Genomic DNA, 22,725 nt, shown 5'->3' on the forward strand with positions numbered 1-22,725 from the left:
TCTGGAGGGGAGGCTGTGCATGGGGATTAGGACAGACTGAAGTAACAAGCAGGGGGCCGCGGACTAGTTAACTTATACCAAAGGGAATCACTGTCCTTTTGTAGGGAACACAGCTGCCTTTCCCCATAGTATAGCACCGTAATGCTGTGCGCGCGTGTGTGCGCGTGCTGGAGAGTAAGGGGTGTCCGTCCATCTCTGGCTGTCATGTCTGAGAACATTAACAAAAGGCTCAACCTCACATGCCTGCGGGTGAGCACAAGACAGCTACTGAGGCATTCAGAGAAACAGTGTCTCTTGTCTGCTGGCTCCTCTCGAATCACTAGGGAAAACCTTCCCCAGACCACTTCTTAGAGGGGATAGTTTGAGGCAGTTCTGTAGTTTTGTTGTTGTTGATAATCATTGGGAAGTTTGTACCCGGACAGACTCCAGACCAGGAATGGCCCTAATATCACCCTCCCCCTCCCTCCACTGCCCCGCCATCGCCATCGTCCTGATCCGTCAAGTCTGATCTGGTATTACTTCCTGTGGCAGCCTCTTCTGTAGCTGATGGGGCCTGGACGTTCCGCAGAGAGTTAACAGCCTGGAAGTGGAGCTCTCTCCATCTCAAAAGCACTCATCTCATGCAAATTTCCCTTAAGCTGAAAAGAAAAGAACAAACAAATAGAATGCCAACTTTTCAAACAAGCTTGGGAAACATTGGGAAAAAGTCAGACTATGTATAAATCAGAGAGAGAAAATGAGGCCCATAATCAAAGATTTGAGATAAATGTGGGGAGTCTCCCAAAAATAGTGCTCCAAAGTGAGCAGTGCTTGGTGTATGTATCTGAGCAGCTGTTTCCGATGCCGCCATCGCATTGGTGGTATTGCCCCACTCCGGGCACCCTGTGCCCCCTGTCGCCTGGCCAGCGCCCTCCTCTCTGGGGAGCGGCCATCCTTCCATGCCTCACCCTTGCCAGCCCAAAGCCTCACACCGGGCTTGACCACACCTTGCTTCTGTTGGCCCAGCTTCCCAGACTTATTGGAGTGACTCTTTGACCGGATTTAAAGTGCTTGGCAGGACTTACTGCATCATGTGTGGGGCCCAGTGCAGGATGGAGACGCAAGGCCCCGTGTTCAGAAATGATGAAGAATTTCAGGACGGCCGCGGGAGAGCATTGGAACAAGGACAGGCGAGCTCAAACGAGCGCGAGGCCCCTGTGCCACTGCACGGGTCCCACACGCGCGAAGCCAGCCTGACCTCAGGATTGCATTTTGGAATAAGCAAGAGTTGGTTGTAAGGCTGCCTGAGAGGCCCGGTCTTGGCGAGGGCCTCTGGCGAATCCCTGAGCTGTGATTCACAGCCCTTGAGACGGGAATGGCGCAGGGTCTCTCTCTTTCCGGAAGTTGTTGAGGTTGTGCTGAATGTATTTGTTTCGCGTTTCACCTTGGACGGTCAGGGTAGTCACTTGGGCAGTCAGTTTCTCTGGCATCTCCGGAGGTAGAAGCAGACCAGATTCCATGAAGGATGGAGAAGTTACCCAAGGACCGGCCAAGCTGCCGCCCTGCCCGTGACACAGAAGCCCGGGCTGTGGGGAACCACTTTCCCAGAGTCTGGGGTACATTTGCTCCAGGCAGGAGGCCTGCATCTCAACCTAGGAGGCGCTGCCTTGGTGGCCAGCATCATGTTGATGTTCTTTGGCCAAGGAGTATCGCGTTTGCCTCCAAATTATTTTATAATCTCTTTGGGCCATGTGACTCGTCTTAAAAATGCCAGCAAACTTTTGGCCCCTAACGTATACTAATCTTTGAGGTCTGCCGTGTGATAGAGACATCAGTCCTGTGGGTAGGGGAGTGAAGAAGCTTTTCTTCCCTGAGGCACAAGCTTCTGTAGTGTTTCCTGCACTGAGATTAGGTCACGCCGGCCTTTCACTCACCAGGGATGGCAAGGGAGGACTGGCTGACAAATAAGAAAGCAGACCCGTCTGTAATTTCACAGGACGCTGAATAACAGCGGCTTTATCTCTGAGCAGCCCGGGGACGGCCTCGGGGTTCCCCACAGGGAGAAGTTCCAGGTGCCACGGCTTCTTTGGGGCGCAAGGGCAGAGTCTCGGGGAGGAGAAAGGCAAGTTCAGACACTAAACTCCAGTGAGGGTGGGGCTGGAGAAAGAAAGGGACGGAAGAGGGAACAGGAAAGGAATCGTAACAGATTCTCTTCCCCCTTTCTTCCTTCTGCCTTCACACTGGACCTTTTGGCTTCTTCCTTCCCTGAAATGGAAAGCGGTCATGTGGTGGCATCCAGAAGCATGGGCTTCTGCTGCCCGGGCACCCTGGCACCCTGGCTGGCCCTGACTCATCCGGGAAGTGAAGGCGTCTTTTACAACCTCCTCTCCCACCAAGGCCTTGGGCTTCAGCCATGCAGGACGTGTCTGGTCTCCCACTAATCAGAAGTGATGAACAAGTAGTGGCCATTTGTACAGATTTGGCAAAGGGGTGGACGCTGGTGGACTATTTGTATTAGTGCCGATAGAAGGGGGGGAAAGTACATATGTGAAGATGTCATGAGGGACTTCTAAGCATGTTTAGGTACGGCCTTACTCCTTAATGTTTGTTGGTTTGTTTGTTTTTAATTCTGGAGAGAGAGAAGCAGAGAGAGAGGGAGACAGGGGATCCAAAGTGAGGTCCACGCTGTCAGCAGCGAGCCTGATGGTGGGCATACTAGCAAGAGCAACTAGCACAGCCATCCCCTAAATGAGCCTTGAGAGCGTGGTCACGAAGAGAGTTCTAGGTGGAAGTAAGAAATCTTACTGAGTGGGGGGGGGTGTCATGAGCATAGGTTTGGGGGTGAGGCATGGGGGAAGTCAGCCCTGTGTTCAAATCTTAGCTCTAGTGCTTAAGAATTCTGGGACTTAACTCCTCTAAACCCATGTCTCTATAAAATCATGATAAACATTTCTTGCCGGGTTGTTTTAGAATTCCACAAGATGATGTTTGTAAGGTATCTGGCAGATGCTTTAGCACCCCAAACTGTGCAGTAGGTACCTAGCTCATTTTAGAGTTCTTGCTTTTCTTATGAGAGTAAAGATGTCACGGACAGTTGTGATGGTGGGAAAAGTCAATTATCAAAATTAAGATAGGATCCATAGAGAGGTGATGGATCTCAGCCTTTTCACCTGTGGTCAAAATTGCCCATGATCTTGGCATCTGTAAGAGGTTTCATTCAAGGTAAGAAGATACCATAGGTTGCCCCTGTAGAAATTCCAGAATTTGAACGTAATGCTTCTGTTCCCTTGCAGACTGGGCTGACGCTACAAAGTTAGCCTGGCCTGACTGTGTCTGATAATTAGGGGCCTGGAGAACAGGGAAAATTGAAGCCCATAGATAATCCCAGTGTCTCGTTTTAGCCAATAACAATTTTTCTCCCACCAAGTCCTTACCAGAGCTGTTAACAAGGAGAAAAATTGGCTGGTTTGAGTTTCCTCACCTTTTATTCTCCCCTGCTTATCCTCAGTAGAGGTGCTAATGAACAGTGAAATGGCCAAGAGGTGAGCTGAGTGAAGTCACAGACTGGATAACCGGCTTGAATGATTGAGTTAACCTAGCAGAAAGAACAGACTACTTGCTATGCATTGTCAGGAGCCGAATTAACACTTGCAGCAAAGCCTTCCTTTTCAGTTTTCTTTCCTCTTCTTTTTTTTTTTTTTTAATGTTTTAAGTGTTTATTTTTGAGAGAGAGAGAACGAACAGAGCCCAAGCAAGGGAGGGGCAGAGAGAGGGGGAGACACGGAATCCGAAGCAGGCTCCAGGCTCTGAGCTGTCAGCACAGAGCTCAACGCGGGGCTCGAACCCACAAGCTGTGAGACCACGACCTGAGCCAAAGTTGGACTCTTAACCGACTGAGCCACCCAGGCGCCCTCCCTTTCAACTTTCTTTTTTGTCTAGTGATGGGTATTTTGGGACCCTGTGGCCTATTTAGTCTGCTAACTGATGTTGGGATGCTATGAAGGAGTGAAACCACCAGAAGAATATCTAAGGATTTCTTAACCGCTTCTAGCCTTCTTCTGTCAGGGTATAGACAAGAGTCAGAGAAGCCAAATTGACTTCTCTGAAAATAAAGGGAATGGTGATTGCTCTCAAGCGCCAGTTCTAGGCCACTCCCTAAACTGACAGACTGGATGATTCAAGTATTTTCACCTTTGCCCAATGCCAGGCAAGTCTGCTCCCCACGAGGGAGAGGTATTTTATAATCCGTTTTAATGTAGCCACTATCTGGCGAATCGCTGTACTGTTAATGAATTCTGTGGTGCTCACACTGTTCATCAGAATTATCAAGAGGGCTTTTAAAAACGGTTTGCTGGGTCCTTCCCCTGGAGTCTTCGATTTAGGACTGGGTAGGGACCAAGAATTTGCAAATCTGGAAGTTCCCGGGTCTAAGGACAGTGCCTTGGGAACCACAAGTGTAATGGATAAGAAGGTGAGCTCTGAGGGGCACCTGGGTGGCTCAGTGGGTTAAGCATCTGAGTCTTGACTTTGGCTCAGATCATGACCTCACTGTTTGTGGGTTCAAGCCCCTCATCGGGCTCTCTGCTGACAGTGCAGAGCCTGCTTGGGATTCTCTCTCTCCCTTTCTCTCTGCTCTTCCCCCACTCTCTCTCTCTCTCTCTCAAAATAAATACACAAACAAACAAAAAAGAAGGTGAGCTCTAAAATCAGACTACCTGGATTTGAATCCCAGATCTCTCACCTGATAGTTGTGTGACTGGCTAGTTAAAGCTGACATAACCTCTTGGTACCCAAATGGTCTCACTTATCAAATGGAAATACTAGTATCTTACAGGGTTGTGAACATTAAATTAATTACTGCACAAGAAGCCCTTAGAATAGTGTCTGCTGTGTGACAAGTGTTCAGTATAGACTCGCGTGACTCAGTGATAGGCCCTCTATGACAGTGAATAGAGTCTGATGTTTGTTGAGCACTTACTATATCCCAGAGACTAAGCACTTGGCAAGGATTGTCACATTCAATACCCACAACCGTGTTTCTCTCCTTTTTTGCTTCCTGCCTTACTTCTCATTTCATTTTTCTTCTACTCTTCCCTTCCTCCCTCCCTCCCATCCTGTCCTGCTCTTCATAAACAATCTTGTAACAAAATTAATACAATTCTAAATAACAAAGAAAGTACACATCTTTTCTTTTTTGGTCGTAAAGTGTGACCTTCAGGAGTATGAAGGCCTTCTTCATCTTGGCCTCCCAGTGTGGCAACAGCCATACGGTAGGAGTTTGCTGAACATTTATTGCACGAAACTGGTCATTCTTGCAAATCAAACCGGATTTATCCACCAGGGTTCCCTTCTGGTTGTTCATCCTGTCCTGGTTTCTAACACATTCATGAGTTTAGCCTCTGTTCTTACTCCCTCTGGCTCACACCCACCAAGACAAGGTGGTGTCCCCATCTGTCTACAAAGCTTTTATTTCACTGGCCGCTACCTGGACGACTTGTCCACATTTTAAAAACAAGACACCCCTACCCCCACCCCAGGAAGAATCTGGGACCCCATTTGGGCTCCTAGGACTGACTGACACCAGGCCATCCGAAGCCACCCCGTGCTCCCTGACCCAGGAAATTGGTGCTGTCTGCAACATCTCCCTCCCAGCCCAGCCTGCCACGTAAGGGATGCCAGTGTCCGCTCGCCTGACCCCCGTCTTGTAGGGAAGTTGGTCGTCAAGTGTTGCCCAGTTACGGTTGGTTTGAACCCGCAACTAACCCATGCTGCCTCCAGATCGCAAGCAGGTCAGCCGCCTTGAGTCTCTGGTTACGCTTGCAGCTCAGATTTCCCTCCAGCAGGTCCTGATAGGGGCTAGTTCTGCACAGTTGATGTGGCCAGGGCTCATGGCCAGGTTTAGGATTTCTGTGTACAGCCGTGTTAGCAGGCAGCCCCTAGGGAGGGAGTATGTTCTGAGGGGTTGGAAGGAAGTTTCTTTGCATGCAAAGCATGTTCCTGGATCTTTAGTGTTTGGAGCCAGTCTTGCGGAGTGGATCTGTGCCAGTCAGCACCAGGAGAATTTTTACTAAGGGGAGAGTCTGTAAACCCCGTGACATTTCAAGGGTCTGTGTTTTCTCTGTTTCTCTTTGCTTGCCCCATGACTGGGTATTACAGAAACATTGCTTGAGGGCCTACTGTGTGCCAGATACCCGGCTAGTGACTCGCAAGGGCGGGGAGGAGAATGCAAACGTGGATAAAGCCTCAGGAAGCCTCTGTTTCCACGCTGTGTATCAGTGGAAGACTGAGTTAGTGACAAGAACAAAGAGTTCGGGGAGAGGGAACTGAGAAGGAATGACAGGCTTTCGAGAAGTAGGAAAAAGTGTTAACTGGAGAAATTTTGAGACAGTTTATTAAGGTATTGGTAGTAGATATATATCTCGATAGGGGGCTTCTCTGGCTGGGCTGCATGGTCCATGCATGAGATCTTTGCAGGCTTCCCAAATGGCTTTTGCCTGGGTACTCAGCATTAGCATTGAACCTGTATAGGGGAGACCTGTCTCATTATATGACACCAAGGTTTTGGGTAGAGCTCCCCAAGTATCCACACAGATAAGTCTTATCCTCCGTCCCCTGGGTCCTCCAGCTTCCCATTTGGGAAGAGTGGAGTTCTATGACTATATATTTCTTCTGTCATGAACTGGCCACCGCCCCCTTCTCTGACCATTTTCCCTATCAGGTTCACCCTGGGTCAGGGCACATCTTTCCTCCAGGATCCATTCCCTGCCAGGAATCCACAGGGAACTTTTAAGGCTTACATTTCTTCTTCCTCTTCTTCTTCTTCTTTTCTTTCCTTTTTTTTTTCTTTTCCCCATTCAACACCTAGTCTCGTGCTAAATACTTACATGCTATGCTGTGAATAGGAGTGTGAATGGATTGGTCAGAATTCCAAATTTTAGTTGCAGGAAGATTCTTTTGTTTTGCATCGTACATGGCTTAACATGAGGAAGGGTACTGACAAAGACTTGGCAATCCGGAGATTCTGTTTGGAATGACATTTGCCTCAAAAAGTGTTGACCTGTTTTGTGACCGACCAGGATGGGGTTTCCCGTTTGCCTACAATTTCAGCAAAGTTCAGTCCATCGAAGGTCTATCTCAAAGGCAATATACATTTTTAAAATTTCAGAGCAGTGTTCGTAAGCTGAATTACAGCTTCCTCTTGTCTTAGCCTCTGGAATGCTGGATTATTTTGAGTGTTTGCCATGTTGCCGTCTGACTCCTTCCAGTCGCCTCAAGGATGGGCAAGAATCATGTCTTAACCATTTCTGTGTCCAAGTATGGATTGACAGTGCCTGTCACTGGCACATAGTAGGTACTCAGGGAATTTTTAGGGACTCAAGAAGTGTTCTCAAGAGAAATGTACTCAAGAGGTGATGAGGGCGCCTGGGGGCTCAGTCATTTAAGCATCCAACTCTTGATTTCACATTTCGTGAGACAACAGCACAAAGCCTGCTCAGGATTCCCTCTTCCCCTTTCTCTTTGCCCCTCCTCCACTCATGTGCACTCGCTCTCTCCCTGGCTCTCAAAATAAATAAACATTAAAGAGCGACCAAATGAATGGATAACTTGGCTTTTCAAAGTTCTTCAGGGCATTCCAAATGGCAGAGGGATATGTCTGGAAGAGGGAGTGTGAGGAGTCCAGGGGACAGAGGGGAGATCAGCTGTATCCAGAACTTGCAATAGTTTCCTCAGGAAACATTACCAGATATCATGGGAGGTGGGGGAAATGACCCCCTTCCTCAATATCCTAGACTACAGTTGTCACACTGGGTACTCACTATGCGCACAGCTAATGCAGTAGATAGGAAAAATTAACATGATGTGATTCTCCACCACCAAGATGGGGAGATCAGATATACCCAAAATAATTAAAAAATACAAATCAGTTCAAGATTAAGTGCGTGAGTACTTAGGCTAGAGAGAGGAAGGAAAATACCTCCTGTGTGCCAAATACTGCATCATAACAGCGGAAGGAGCCTTAGACACACACACACACACACACACACACACACACACACACACACGACTTCATTTAATCTGTACAGCCTTTCAAGATCGGTGTCTTTATCTCCAGTTTACAGACAAGGAAATGGGGATTTAGGGGCTGGGTCACTTGTGCAAAATAGCTAGTAAATGTCCGTGCCAAGATTTGAAGTCGTGGTTGGGGAAGAGATATATCTATATGGTGGAGGGTAAGTAAACGTATGCGCGGGCAGAGCGAGAAAGATACCAATAGGCAGAGGCCCTGCCTTGTAGCTCTGAGGAGGTAGACGCGCGCACACACACACACACACACACACACACACACACACACACACTCACACACCCCACCCTGGATGACAAGTGTTGAGTCTGGAGTTTACCTGACTCTCCCAACAGAGAGAGCGGCACAGAAGAAACCTTACGTAGCACAGACAGGCCCGCGTCCCATGGGTTCCAGGGCTGTTTGTACGCGTGCACCAGCCAGTTGCACAGAACTAGCTTTTGTGACAAGGGCCCCACATGAAAAACCATCTTTTAGGGCCCTCTACCTCATCAGGGCAGTGTACCTGGGAGCTTCCCGTTCCACTGTGGTGGCCGCGTTCCCTTTGGTCATTTTACATCCCCTTTGTTCTTCTCTTTCATCCTTGTCATTCATGAAGTCACTTGAGAGGGATGATAATAATGCTAAAGAAGGCCTCAGAATAAGAAATAGGAAGAGCTAAGAAAATACAGCCTCAAGCATACTTGGAGCTGGTTTTCTGGTTAAGAGGCTTGATTAAAAGTGTGGGGGGACTGAAGCCGATTTTCACATCATTATGAAAAGCGAAGGAAGTGTTCTAGCCCACGTGCCGTATAGACTGCATCACAGGCTCGGGGAAGAAGCGTGGGGCTTGGTGGTCACAGGTGAGCACGGAGTGCTACCACCAAGGGCCCCCTGATGGCTCCACAGGAGCTGACCCTGGCCAGGAAAGTGACTCTGGTTCCAGTTATAGGACTTGGTCATGGGACTTCTAGAAAGACTTCGTGGGGCATCTGGGTGGCTCAGTCGATTAAGTGTCCGACTTTGGCTCAGGTCATGATCTCACGATTCATGGGTTCAAGCTCCGCGTCGGGCTCTGTGCTGACAGCTTGGAGGCTAGAGCCTGCTTCGGATTCTGTGTTTCCCTTTCTCTCTGCCCCTCCCCCACCTTGTGCTCTCTCTCTCTCTCTCTCTCTCTCCCCCCCTCAAAAATAAAATAAACCTTAAAAAAAGGCTTCTGTTGCCTGTCCTTTCTTCATTCTTCAAATTAGGGGTGAATTATACACCAGTAAGCACTGGTATGCCTCATGAGAGAATAGTCTACACCTTAAAAAATAGATCCCATTTACTCTATGGTGATAGAAGCAATGGGGCTGGCCTTGAGGCTATTTGGAGATCCCCTTCAGAGTTAAGATTTATGACACTAGTTTTACTGTCAAATTGCGTCATAGACATTTATAATTACAGAAAATCATTTAAACTTATTTGTTGTTAATTAAATGTTTAAACCACTTTAAAAGATTTTTTTAAAATTGAACTTCTTTACGTAGTAACCAACCTCCTGCACCTGACTTCTTCAGTCTTTAGCCCTATGTGCTCCCATAGCTACCGGATGGTTTTTATCAATGTTTTGTTACAATTTCATATTCTACTTTTAGCTATTTAATACTGATATAATAATAAGTAGCATTGTATATCGGGCTTTATAGTTTACAAGACACTTGGACATTCTCTCTTTTTTTTGATGGCTCGATGACATTCCAGCTGAACTGATCTGCAACAGTTTAAGGTTCTCTTTCTTTTTATTTTTTTAATTTTCTTTTTCATTTTTCTTTTTCAAAAAAAATTTTTTTTAATGTTTATTGAATTTTAAGAGACAGATCATGAGCGGGAGAGGGGCAGAGAGACAGGGAGACGCAGAATCCGAAGCAGGCTCCGGGCTCCCAGCTGTCAGCCCAGAGCCTGACATGGGGCTCGAACCGTGAGATCATGACCTGAGCCAAAGTCGGACACTTAACCGGCTGAGCCGCCCAGGCGCCCCTCTTTTCTCTCTTTTAAATTTTTTGTTTAGGTTCTGTTTCTAAACTGAGTTCTGCTCAAGCGTGAGAAACCATAGCAGTGAGCATGAACTAGTTTTAGCCTTATCACTGTTTCCTGCTTAGGCAGGTAAGATCTGCTGAAGGAAAGAACAGTTGCCAAACGGCTAGGTGTGCCAGTTCATGGCCTAGAAGGGGCAGCTGTCGGTTGGACTTTGCCCATGTTTTCAGGATTTTATCTGATCTTCTGGGTATACTCATGAGTATACTCCTGTGGGTGGTAAGCTTATTTATTTTTGAGAGAGAGAAAGAGAGACACGCACACAAAGCATGAATGGGGGAGGGGCAGAGAGAGAGGGAGACACAGAATCCGAAGCAGCCTCCAGGCTCCCAGCTGTCAGCACAGAACCTGATGCAGGGCTTGACCCCACGAACCGTGAAATCATGCCTGAGCTGAAGTCGGACACTCAACCAACTGAGCCACCCAGGCACCCCTGAATCAGAGACCTGTTCAAAGGCTTTGCACCTTTAACTGAAGAACCTTTCTGAAGCTCCTTCCAGCCATGAGGCAGCCATCTGGGAACAGGTGAAGGTCAGGCTGTAGAGAAATAGGTGTGGTTCATGCCTACCAAGTGGTCTGTCCTGGGATCTGAGACGATTGCTCCCTGGGTCACCTGCTGCACTATGAATGCAGAAAGAGATAGATGTGAAAGGAAGAGCCAGTTTCCCTGTCCTGTTTGGTATGACTGCTGGCAATTTGACGATTTCTTCCTTAATCTTGAGGCCATCTCAATATAAATACCATGGAGAAGATAGTGGTCTTTGAACTCTTGGTTCATATGGTCTTGACCTTGGTTAGATACCATCTTGACCTCTGGAAAGAACTGTGCCCTCGCCTACTAATTTATTGATTCTCCTCTCTACAAAATAACTGGTGTCTGTCTTTTAAGATTTTTTTTTTAATTTTTTTTTTTTTTTTTTTTTTTTTTACTTTACATGCTTGCAGTTAAAGGTCATCTTCCTTGTAGTGAACAAATAACCATTTTCCCAGTGGTGTGCCAGATGTGTGGGTTAAAGCAGGAAGACTAGCTGTCGTGGGTGCCATCCCTTGGTTTTTTGCTGATTCACAGGGGCAGTTAATTTCTCTCTACCACTTTTTCTGGCTCTGCAAAAATAAAAGAGGGGAGTTCATGAACATTTGTGTGCTACCGGGGGATTTTTCTGTGCAAGTGAAAATTATTATTGATGCAACCACAGGACTTGCTGCCAGCTTTAGGGGGTGCATTTTTACTTTCTCTGGAAAGAGGCCAGCAGTAATGATGGAAACACAGTGCATTTGACTTTGACCTTACTTTTGACAACTGTTCCCTTGCAATCCTTAAAAACACACTCCACCATCTAAGAGCCCGGCAGCAGGCCTTCAGCGAAGCCTATGGCCTATGCATGCCTTTGTAGGTCTTTGGGATGGTGGTGAGAAAACCCTATCCCTCACTTGCTTCCTGGTAGCTTGGCATTTTAGAGGCATCTGGAAAGAAAGGTAGCAGAAAAGCAGCCTAACCGGCTTGACAAGTCTTGTATAAATAGAGGAAGTCGAGTAAGGCTCCTGGTCTGGGATTGCCAAGCTCAAAGAAACCAATTGTGTGTGCACAAAGGCACAAGTCACTAAGGCCCAGAGATCTCCCACGAGGCCTGCATGTAGGCAGGTCCCAGAGATCTCACCAAAGACTGAACGGTCCGGTCCGTTGCAGCCAGGGGGCTGGCAGAGTTCAATGACTGTGGACACTTGGGAGAGGTAGCAGTGTTGCCTGAACTGGCCATGTGGCTGGGGCGGGGAGGGGACAGCTGTCCCGGCCCTGCCCTCCCACAACCCTGCTTTCTCAACCCTTTAGACTCATCCAACAGGTGCAGAAGGTGTAGATAGTGGCAGTGACCGCTGTCTCCACTGCAGAACTTGGGGGCGAACTTGTGCGCTTGATTTGATTTCCTCTTTTTGCTTGGCAAGGTGCAAGTCAGCCATTAGAGTGGACCCACGTGGAAGGAGAGAAACCCTTCCCCCCCCCCTCCTCCACCTGGCCCCTGGCCTCTCGGGGGCGGGGTGGGGGGCTGCCCTTTCCCCTTCCCTAGAAAATGACTTTATCTTGTGCATGTCATGCTTCTAGGACATCAGAGAAGGTGGGAGAATTTGCCTTTCCCAAATATGTGTACAGGCAGCTTTAAGCCGTTCTTGTGAGTAGGGGAGCCCGTGGACATGCTCCCCTCCTTGGCTCACAGCCTGTCTGCCTTCTCTAGGCTGAGCGCCTCCAGTGTGTTTGGGTGACCCAGAAAAGGTGAAAGTGAGATGGCCCTCTGTGGGCACCGCTCTTAAGAGAATGGGGAGTGCTGCCTGGGAGACATGATTTCAGCGTGAAGTTTTATGTTAGGGCGGCTGTCATCTTCCACCGCAACCAGGAGAGTCAGGAATAAGTCCAAAAAGGAGTGTTTGATCTTTAGGATACTGTGCTACGTAAAATGAAAATACATCCTCCTCATTCAGTGTTGTATTCTCAGCACCTGGCACAGTGTTGAGCAACAAACCAATTTTTGATTGAAAGTATCGCTAGACGGCTGAATGAACGGGTGCTACTTGAGTGTGAGAATTTATCTGTTCTAATCAGGTGGTTTTCTGCTCACCTCAAATTCCATGTAGCAAGAACGGAGGATGCTTACAGGGGAAGAAGATGAGTGCTGTTTGTTTCTCCATAATATTTCTGTACGAAAGCAAGAGCTTGCTAAACTTTAGAAGCTTTTGGAGGTTTTTGAAATTCCCCACCGTTATTCTTAAGAAGAGAAGGGAGAACAACTTTTTTTTTTTTTTCTACCTTCTTGGCCGATAAGGAAAAGCGAATTTCAGAAAAACATGGGACGGAACAGGAAGTGTTCAGAGATTTAGTCATACTTGTTAGGTATGAAAAAGCCCCACTGCATTCTCATATTGTTTCTTTTATGGACTTAACACTTCCGACTTTGAGAATACCTTCCTCCCCAAACGGAAGGCTCTTTATAGTCGTTAATCTTCATTCTGCTTTCTTTTTCTCGAAAACTTGAAATGTTAGCGACCGTTTTGCTGGTGTCATACCAGCTAAACCTTCCAGCTAAATACATTTTACCTGTCCAGGTTCATTAGCTCAGTTGAGAATGTGGCCCTGCTGTAGGCAGTAGGGGGACCAGTTTGTCCTGGTTTCCCTGGGACTTTTCTGGTTTTAGCACCGAAATCCCACATCCCAGCAACCCTTTCAACCCCAGGGAAACCAGGATGGTTGGTCATCCAAGGAGGCCACCAATGCATGTGACCCTGAGTGAAGAGAAATCCTGCCACCCCACAGTCCTGCCCTTCAACCTGGCCTTAGAAGTGACCCAGACAAGAGTGTGTGAATGAGGTTGTAGAAACCTTTAGTGCCTCTCGGTAGTTGAAGAAGATTCAGAGCACATTGTCATGGAATTAGGGAAATTCAAGATGAGCAGGGGTATCTTTGTGATACGAAGTAAAATTTCTGGTTTCTTGGGGGTTTTCTTTCTGGTTTTGTCGTGTTTTGTTTGTGTTTTTGGTCTGCCCTTTCGCTCCTTACTACGGTATATGGTGAAAAGCGAAAATGAGAACTGATAGCTACCTAATTTCTGAAACAAGAAGTGTGATTTCAGATACTTCTCTTGGTCTCAGATGTTTCATCTGAAAAATGAGGACGCTGGTCTTGATTTCTAGGGCCCTTTTCTGCTCAAACACACTATGAGGAAAGAAGCAGGAAGTAGGAAGCAAGAGAGGTCAACGAGAAAATGGACTCCGGTCCCTTTCATAAGCTCTACTCACACGGAGGACGTTTTTCTTTAAGCATGAGTCTTTCGACATACTTAGGGTGTTTCCATCCATCGTTACCCACCTCGTCTTTTTCTGCCGTCTTACACTGTGTTATTTGAATGTGCTGGGAGGGAGAGGGTGGCCACCATGGTTCCCCAGGTGCACCTGATACACAGACATCTTTTCCTTTTCCTGCTTCCAGAGGACCTAGAACAACCTGTGCTGTTAGGACACCCTGGCAGTGGGCCTAAATACATTACCCCAGATGTCAGAATATGCTTGCTTGTACCTAAATTGTCCAACTCCATGTATGCAGTCGTCTTGTGAAACACTAAGACTTTCAAAAACTTTCCAATATATATATATATTTTTTTACCATCTTTCACGAGTCCATAATGCCACTTTCCTTTTGCCAAAGATCTTTACTCCTCATTTTGGTGGGGGGGCGGGGAATGTAAAGGGATCATGGTTTTATTTTTTTTTTTTTAATTTTTTTTTTAACGTTTATTTATTTTTGAGACAGAGAGAGACAGAGGATGAACGGGGGAGGGTCAGAGAGGGAGACACAGAATCTGAAACAGGCTCCAGGCTCTGAGCTGTCAGCACAGAGCCCGACGCGGGGCTCGAACTCACGGACCGTGAGATCATGACCTGAGCCGAAGTCGGCCGCTTAACCGACTGAGCCACCCAGGCGCCCCAAGGGATCATGGCTTTAAAATCCAACATACCTTGGTTCGAGTTCTCACACCATTTGTTGTATGGCATGGGAAAGAACATTCTTTAAGTTTGACGGGGCTGGCTTTCATCATCTATAAAACCAAAAGGTATCCTATCTTAGTGTTGGCACATAGAAGGCACCGAGTGTATTTTATTTCCCCCTCAGCCCTTCCCACTGTACCAGACCCCCTGACGTGTCACCTTGTGTTCGTTCGTTGCCCCCTGTTGATTTCAGAGGTTACAAAAAAGGTGTTACAGGTAAGGGAGGGTAAGTACACAGTGTGTGGGTACTAACTGAATAATTGTGCCAGGCTTTCCTCCTGACAATTCTTCCTAGGCAACGCTGCCCCTGAATGGTTACGGAACCAGCAGGGGAAAAGGTGTCGTTGGCAAAGAACAGGTCACCTGCACGTAAGAAGTGAAACGTGCGCGTTATCAGACACCTTCCACACCACCACTCCCATGCTCCACGATATTGAAAAGTTGATCCACAAATGCCGGTAGAGCTGACAACTGATCGTGGCGGCAGGTGGTGGGGAAACCTCTGTTCAGCAGACCCCCGGATGTTTCAGTTGTAGTCATGTTCATCGAAAGAATCAAATGCCTGGTTTACCTTTTAGCAAAGCATCGCTAATAGTGTTCGCGAAATTACCTCGAAAGAGCTCTCCTGGAATATCTACTGAATCCGGGTATCATGCCAGGACACGTAGACCTGGAAGGGGCCGCTTCTACTGCAGCATCTTTGTGGGAATTGAGTCTTTCCACTTTCCTGTCCACCACCCCCCCGCCGCCCCGTTTTTTTTTCCTTGCTTAAAAATAGATCATTTGCAAAGGCACTCGAAGGTGACTTAAATCCTGTAACAGATAACAGTTTTGCACGAGCATTGTGTCTTTTATCATGCAGCCCTTGATGTGATTATGTGATAATTATGTGTAATTATGTGATATCTTGAATCTACCACAGATGGAGCTACCAAGCCGTCTCAGAAATGACCATATCTGTATGTGTGTATATCTGTATGTCCTTAAGATTTACCACAATTTTGGCACATGCACGCTTCTCATTGCTACTTATTAAACTTTTTGCCTGCTAGGTCCTGTGCTAAGTTCTAGTGTATCATGTCCTTCAATCCTCACAGCCTTTGAGGGAGAGCCAGTGTTGTTAGTCCCCCCCGCCCCCAACCCCCGGTGTAGGTGAAACAACTGAGGCTTGCGGAGTTTAAGTCACTGGCACAAAGTTGCACAAAGTCATGAAGTGCCAGAGCCGAGACTGAAAACACCCGTGGGTGCTCCCACACCATAGCTCTTGGCCACCACACCTCTAGATCGGTAAAAAAATATTTCTAGAACTGAAGAAAGAGATCTAAGGAGAGAGATGCGATCCCTAGATTTTAATGTCTTTGGTGATAACAATATGAGACTTCTGTCTCTTTAAAATGTCATTAAAATAAAACTCGAAAGTCTCCATTCTCCATCTGCTTAGTAGTAAGAATGAGCAAGAAGTCTCCGTAATTCATGGCATGTGGCCCCTTTTCGAGAGGCTAGTTCCTGTCTCCAGGCCTTCTTTTTGCTTCCAGTTCCGCGTCTACCAACATTCCCGTGGGAGCTTCTCCTAAAAGTACCTTTGCCTCAACATCAGCACAGAACGGGGGGCCTAGAGCTCCGACTGAGTGAGCCTGTGGTTTCTCGATGCCCGTGAGAGTACAGCTAAGGGAGCTGGTCTTTTGAGGTCTTACCTCTTAGTGAAATCAGGTTTGCTGTGTCACCTAACATGATCTCTAGAATAGTAGGGATAAGGCCAAAAGAAGGAGTATGCATATCTGCACTTAGATAGCCATTTACGTGTCATCTCCTTCAGGCTTTCAGAAGTAGTCACTTAAAAGCCAAAACGTTTGCTTGAATTGCACAGCCGTTGCTTGGTGTCATGGAAGAAAGGTCCTTAGTTCATAGGCTCTGGGTTCAAAGACTGGCTTGTCACTTATTAATACTACGCAAGTTGTGTAACACTGTCGAATTCCAACTTTTTAGTCTTTAAAGTGGGGATCAAAATCTCACACTTATTTGATTGCTGAGGCACTTAAATGAAATAATATATGTGCGTGCTCCATAAGAGTTGACAATAAATATTTTTCCCTTTTCCATAAGTTTTTTTTCTCTTCCAGACTTTAAGCTCTTTAAAGAAAATAATTTTTTTTTCTTATTCATCTCCATATTCTCAACCCCCAGCAGTGTCAGGCATGTGTTCACTGAATCAAAGAAAAATCTTTTGGGAAGGTCTTCAGACCATTCATTTATTCACTCACTCATTAGTTTCACCCCTGCAGCACATCGGGCTCTGTGCTTGGGGTAGTGCAGTCAACAACACAAACGTAGTCTGCCGCCACTTTTTTAAGTCTATCTGAGAGAGAAACATTAAATAGATAATTAGAGTAATGAACAACTTTGGTCCTTGAGGCGGGATCTACGTTTCGGAAATAGCCGAAATTATTTGGCCTCAAGTCCGATGAGGCCAAACTGTTTTTGGCCAGATACAAACAGGAGCACTAAATCATTATAACTGGTTCTGAAAGTCCTAAAAGAGGTGTTTCTAAAGTATTTCTGGGGAAAGATGGCATCACTGGACTAAGTCTAATCACATTATAAAGGATCTACCTCAAGAGGCAGCAGAACTGATGGGATGGGATCATAGTAGGTCAGGTGTTCCAGGAGCTTGGAACCACCTGGAATAAGGCCTAAAACCAAGTCAGATAACTGGATAATTGGGCAGTGAACATGCCTCTTGGAGGGGAGAAGAGGAGATGAGGCAGCTTGTAGCAAGATTGTCATGTGGATAGTTGGACTTAAAATCTTTGTCAATGAGTTGCTGGGTGGCCCTAGGGGGAAAACACAAGACAAAAGATGAGTTTGTGTTGGCATCAAGAAATGCTCTTGGTGGGACTAACAAGGCTCATTCAATTCATTCATTCATTCATTCATTCATCCAGCAACGGGTGCCTAGTGCTAGCGAACAGGCACTGCCCTAGGTGCGAGGGGAACAGGATAGAGAAATCCCTGCTCACTCAGAGTTTTCTGCTAATGACAGCCTTCCCTCCCGGTTCAGTGGAAGGGTCTGGGGCTCCAGTGTGCTCCGTGGGGGCCTGAGAAGCAGGTGAAGGTGAGGTAGGCCTCACCTGCAAACCGTCAACTTGGAAACGAGGAACTGTGAAGACCTAGATGCAGACTCAAGGGCAGATCTGCTGAGGAGAGCAGGTGCGTGCAGATGGGGGAGACTTGGCCTGAGACTCAAGGAGAGGTAGAGGCAGGACAGGAGGCCCTGAATGGGCAGTTGAGCCCATGGAAGGGAGGGAACTGCTTAAAGTCCTGCATCGGGATGATAGAGCTAAAAACCTACAATCAACTTTAAGAAGTTGTCTTAACATTTTTATTGAATTAGAATGTGATTGACAGTGGATTTGAAAGAGCTGGGTTTTTATTTAGGTGTTAAGATGCTCAGGGTCTCGTGGAGCTTTTCATCTTACCCCTATTTGTCCTGCAATTTATTTTTTAATTTTTTAAAATTTGTATTATTATTATTATTTTTAATTTGAAAGAGAGTGGGGGAGAGGGGCAGAGGGAGAGAGAGAGGATCCCAAGCAGGCTCCATGCTTAGCGCAGAGCCTGATGCAGGCTCGATCCCACGACCCTGGGGTCGTGACCTGAGCCGAAGTCTATAGAGTCGGATGCTCAACCAGCTGAGCCACCCAGATGCCCCATCCTGCAATTTCGATGTAACACACTCAAGGCCAGCCTCTGAAAATGGGGCTGATTTATTTTTCTAGCCTAAACCAAGGAAAATACTGCGTGTTCTTCTCTTCCCAGTGATCTGTCGTGCACAAAGAAAATGTTATAATGCTGTGAGACGAGGCCTGTGAATTTTTTTTTTTTTTTTTTTAGCTTCTGGTGAGAGTTGTGACAAGGGAGGCAGCATTAGTCTTTGAACCTAGGTCTGAAAGTAGTGGAAACCATTGCGTGACAAGAACACGACATGGTTTGTGCGGCCTTTTTCACCTATTCTAACTCAGTTGACTTACTGGAAACCTCGTCAATCCATCAGCACAGTTGTCTCCATTTTATAGCTGAGGAAACTGAGGCTCAAGATTGCCCTTCCCTCTTTTTGTAGTTTTTGTGGGAAGAATCAGTTGGCGTTGAGGGAATATTGAGTGTTCAGGCTTACGCTTGTGTGGTTCTTCAGTCTTGCAAGGATGGAAAGGCACGTGCAGGTGACGAGAATTGGTAGAAAGACACATGCAAGTTGCATTGAAATGGGAAGGTTAGTGTAAGAGATTGAGTGTGTGGGGGGAAGGGAAGCAAGGATGTCCTTCCGGTGGGGCATTGGTCACAGCCTAGAGTGCCTCTGTTCCTTTTCAGCAGCTGCTTTACCTGCTGCATGGAGTCAGGCCAGGCAGGTGAGCACAGGTTGGACCCAGACTTGCTCTCAAGGAACTTGGAATCGTGTCTTTTACTGTGTGTAGGGCCTTACTTCCACTTTCTACGTCAATTCTGTTTTCTCTTAACTAGATACCTCTTTCCTCTGATGAGTGCAAAGGGTCTTCTGAGAAGTTTAAACCTCTCTTGTATGGTTCAGGAATTGCAGATGGTAGAAATAATTAGGTGTCGCCTAAGAAAGGTTGTGGCCAAGTTCAAGAAAATCCACGTGAGGAGAGGTTGCCTGGCACAGGGATGATCTGAGCTGGGGAGGAGAGCTGAAGCTGCAAAGTGGCATCCTGAACAAACTTGTTTTGCAGCTCCCAGGGAAGTTAGGTAGGTAGGTTAAAAGAGTGAGCGAGCAAGCGAGGGAGGGAGATAGATATTGATAAGAAGAAGAAAGTAATAGACTTCTCTTGGTGGAGGCTGAACTCCTCTATATTCTTTCTGCTGAGTTCTGAGAGGCTCATCGTCACTGAGTACAGGACAGGAAGTATCTCTGTCCCCTCTGTCCTTCTCTGTAAATGGCTTCCAGTTTAGAGGACTCTAAGGACTGACCCGTGTTTTTCCTTTTTTTTTAAGTCTTATATATTTTGAGAGAGAGGGAGTACAGGAGGGGTAGAGAAAGAGGGAGAGAGAGAATCTGCCGTGTCAGTGCAGAGCCTGATGTGAGGCTCGAACTCAAGAACCTGGAGATTATGACCTGAGCCCAAACCAAGAATTAGCCGCTTAACTGACTGAGGCACCCATGCGCCCCTAATGACTGACCATTGTAATTGGAGAAGTGCAAGAAGAGAAGGGTGCCCGGGTGGCTCAGATGGTTAAGTGTCCAACTCTTGATTTTGGCTCAAGTCACGATCTCATGGTTATGAGATCGAGCCCCGAGTCAGCTCCGTGCTGAGCATGGAAACCTGCTTGGGATTCTCCATCTCTCTGTCTCTGTCTCTGTCTCTGTCTCTCTCTGCCCCTCCCCCGCTCCCTCATGTGTACTCTTTCTCTCTCTCAAAATAAATTAAAAAAAAAAAAAAAAAGACAAGAAGAGGAACATGGGTCATGTGTAGTCATTGTCTACCCAGACTTGGTGATGTTTCTGAAAGCATGTGGGACAGCATCACACCTTGTGACCTCTACTCATTCCTGTGGGGTGCTCACTGTCCCAGGCTCTAACCTACAATACGCAGTATGGTTCCCCGTAGCTACATGTGGCAAATGAGCCCTGGAAATGGCTAGTGCAACAGAGAAACTGAATTCTTAATTTATTTAATTTTAAAATGCACTTGATTTTTGTTACAAATCTTTTAAAGTGTGTTCAGAACAGCTTGGATATGTGAATTTACCTTTTCAACTGTAGATTTTGTATAATCTAAATACAGATCAAGTATTTTCCATGAAAATTTGGTGTCTATTTGAACTGTAATATAAACTAGGTTCCAAAGACCTAGTATGGAAAAAAAAAGAATGTATCTCAATAACTTTATTGATTTATATGTTGAAAGAGTATTTTGGCTACATTGGGTTAAATGTAATATATTATTTAAATTAATTGTACATGTCCCTTTTTAAAATGTGACTGCTAGAAAAACGTTGAATTACACACATAGCTCGCATTGTATTTCTGCTGAACAGTGCTGGTCTAGATAATGTCTTATTGGGTCCATTGGAAGTATTATGAGGACTTTTTTAGGGAAAGTTGCTAGACTTCCAAAGTTAGAGATTCGTTTTTCCCTATTGTGTTAAACTCTGCTTTTTTAGATGGATGGGTTCATGACAAGGGAGGGTTGGAAAATAGGTTTTGGTTAAGAGTAAGTTAATTGAGAAGATAGTTTTGCTCCTGGTAATTAGGATGATTTTCAAATGCATTTTCACCCACTTGGAAACCACTGATTGTCATGAAAACAAAGCACATTGGTGCTTTGTCATTTGTGTCTGTTCGGACCCTGCTCCTTTTCTTCAGGCAGAAATCTTGGTGATTGTCAGCAGAGATTTGATTTGCTCCTGGCAAGGAACCTAAAGAAATATAACTAAAGGGGAAGTCTGTAGCATTAAAGGAAATATTTAGCCCTTTGCTAACTCCCGTTTGAACCCTACCAGCTCCCAGTGGTTTTCAGAGTCCCTATTTCAACTTCTTTGTTTAAACTTTCCAGATCTTCCTATTTATAGATTTCAGTTGTTGGCAGCTCATGTTCGAGGCGTTGTTGACACCAGTGGTGAGGCCTGACTGGTGGCGATGCTGTAGGCTGCTTTCACAGCTTGTTTTGCAAGTCGCTTTCTAAAGATGCAAAGAGAATTACTATCCGCTGTAGTAGTTTCAACACCTGAGTGAATTTCAGATGATAAAGTCACATCCTTGCCACGCTGCTCCCACTGTTTCAGAATTGTAGTTTGCTTACAAGGAAGAAGAGATAAAATACTAATGACATCAAGATGCTTGGCGACTTGAAAATTTTGTTTCATAGGAAGAACTGAAGTTTCCAGTGACTTCTTTTAAATCAAGGAGTGAATAAATAATTCTGCTAGATTCTTAAGTAAGCTACCCTTCCCCATAAGGGCCACTTTATACCCAGACTTTATCACGATGACCAAGCGTTTAAAAAACATTATAGGCAAAAGTAACTCTGGAGAAAGATGGCATCCTCGGTCTCTGGACCTGCCAGAGGAGTTGCGGGATCCATTCAAGGATCTCGTTAGCCCTTCAGCCTCCATTCCTACATCCGTGGAGTAGGTTTTGTGCTCGTTCTGGTGACATGACTCCTGGGAGTGTTAAGAGGATACAGCAGCCTGTAATTGAAGGGCTTTTGGTAATAGAAGGGTATCTTGGTTAAAGGCCTTAGCAAGCTCAAGATTTCTGCTAGTTTAGGGTTCTAAGATTTTATTAAGAAGTCAGCTGCTTGGAGTTCAAGCTGCTTCTTCAAATTATAATAAGTTGATAGTTTGTGTGCAAAAGTAAAGACCTACCCACTGGAAGCAAGGTTACTTTTGGGGGGCGGGGTGTAAGTAAAGCCCACTCAGCCCTTTAGAATGGTACAAATGTAGCCCTGAGCACCGTGTTGGGGATCCTGCCCCTCACCGAGGGAAAAAGCTGTCCAGTCTCCAGGCTACTTGATTCGGTTTCATTCTGAGCAAGAAAGGGGTCCAGGACCTGAGCATATGAAGGCAGACCCTTCAGGGTGGGAGAGGAAGAAGGGAGGGAAGGCCAGAAGTGGAATGGGTTTTCGTTCATTCTTGCTTTTCCTTCATCCACCTTGTCTTGCTCCTGTTAGACTTAAAAAAGTGCTGAGAATGCAGGTTCCATGTGGAGCTGCAGAGAGTGAAGCAAGGCTTCCTGCTGGTGGGTTTGGGGAGGGGGTAACTCTAAGGGCAGTGGGGAGAGAAGAGGAACCCCTGCAGGCACACCTGTCTGGGCCACTGGTTCCTATGTAGGTCAGGTAGTCCTCATTCAGGAAATTCCTGTATTACACCCATCATCTCCATTGTATGGATCATTCAGGAACTTCCTGTATTACACCGATCATCTCTCCATCGTATGGTTCAAGGCAGAACAATAACAATTTACTCAGGAGGGAAGGACAATTAGCGAATTGGTTAAGAAGGTTTCTAAAAAACTCTTGTGACAGATAATCAGTTAACATGTGTCTTGATTTACTGTATTGACTTCT

General features: G+C 46.2%; 1 protein-coding gene across 4 annotated transcripts in view; it reads left to right on the plus strand.

The window, feature by feature from the left end:
- The window catches only part of ETV6 (ETS variant transcription factor 6), a 252,951-nt gene that overhangs the window by 64,396 nt on the left and 165,830 nt on the right, over window positions 1–22,725 (plus strand). The gene's annotated exons all lie outside the window — the stretch shown is intronic.

This window comes from Panthera onca, chromosome B4 (assembly GCF_046562875.1).
Source record: "Panthera onca isolate mPanOnc1 chromosome B4, mPanOnc1 haplotype 2, whole genome shotgun sequence".
NCBI classification, from domain to species: domain Eukaryota; kingdom Metazoa; phylum Chordata; class Mammalia; order Carnivora; family Felidae; genus Panthera; species Panthera onca.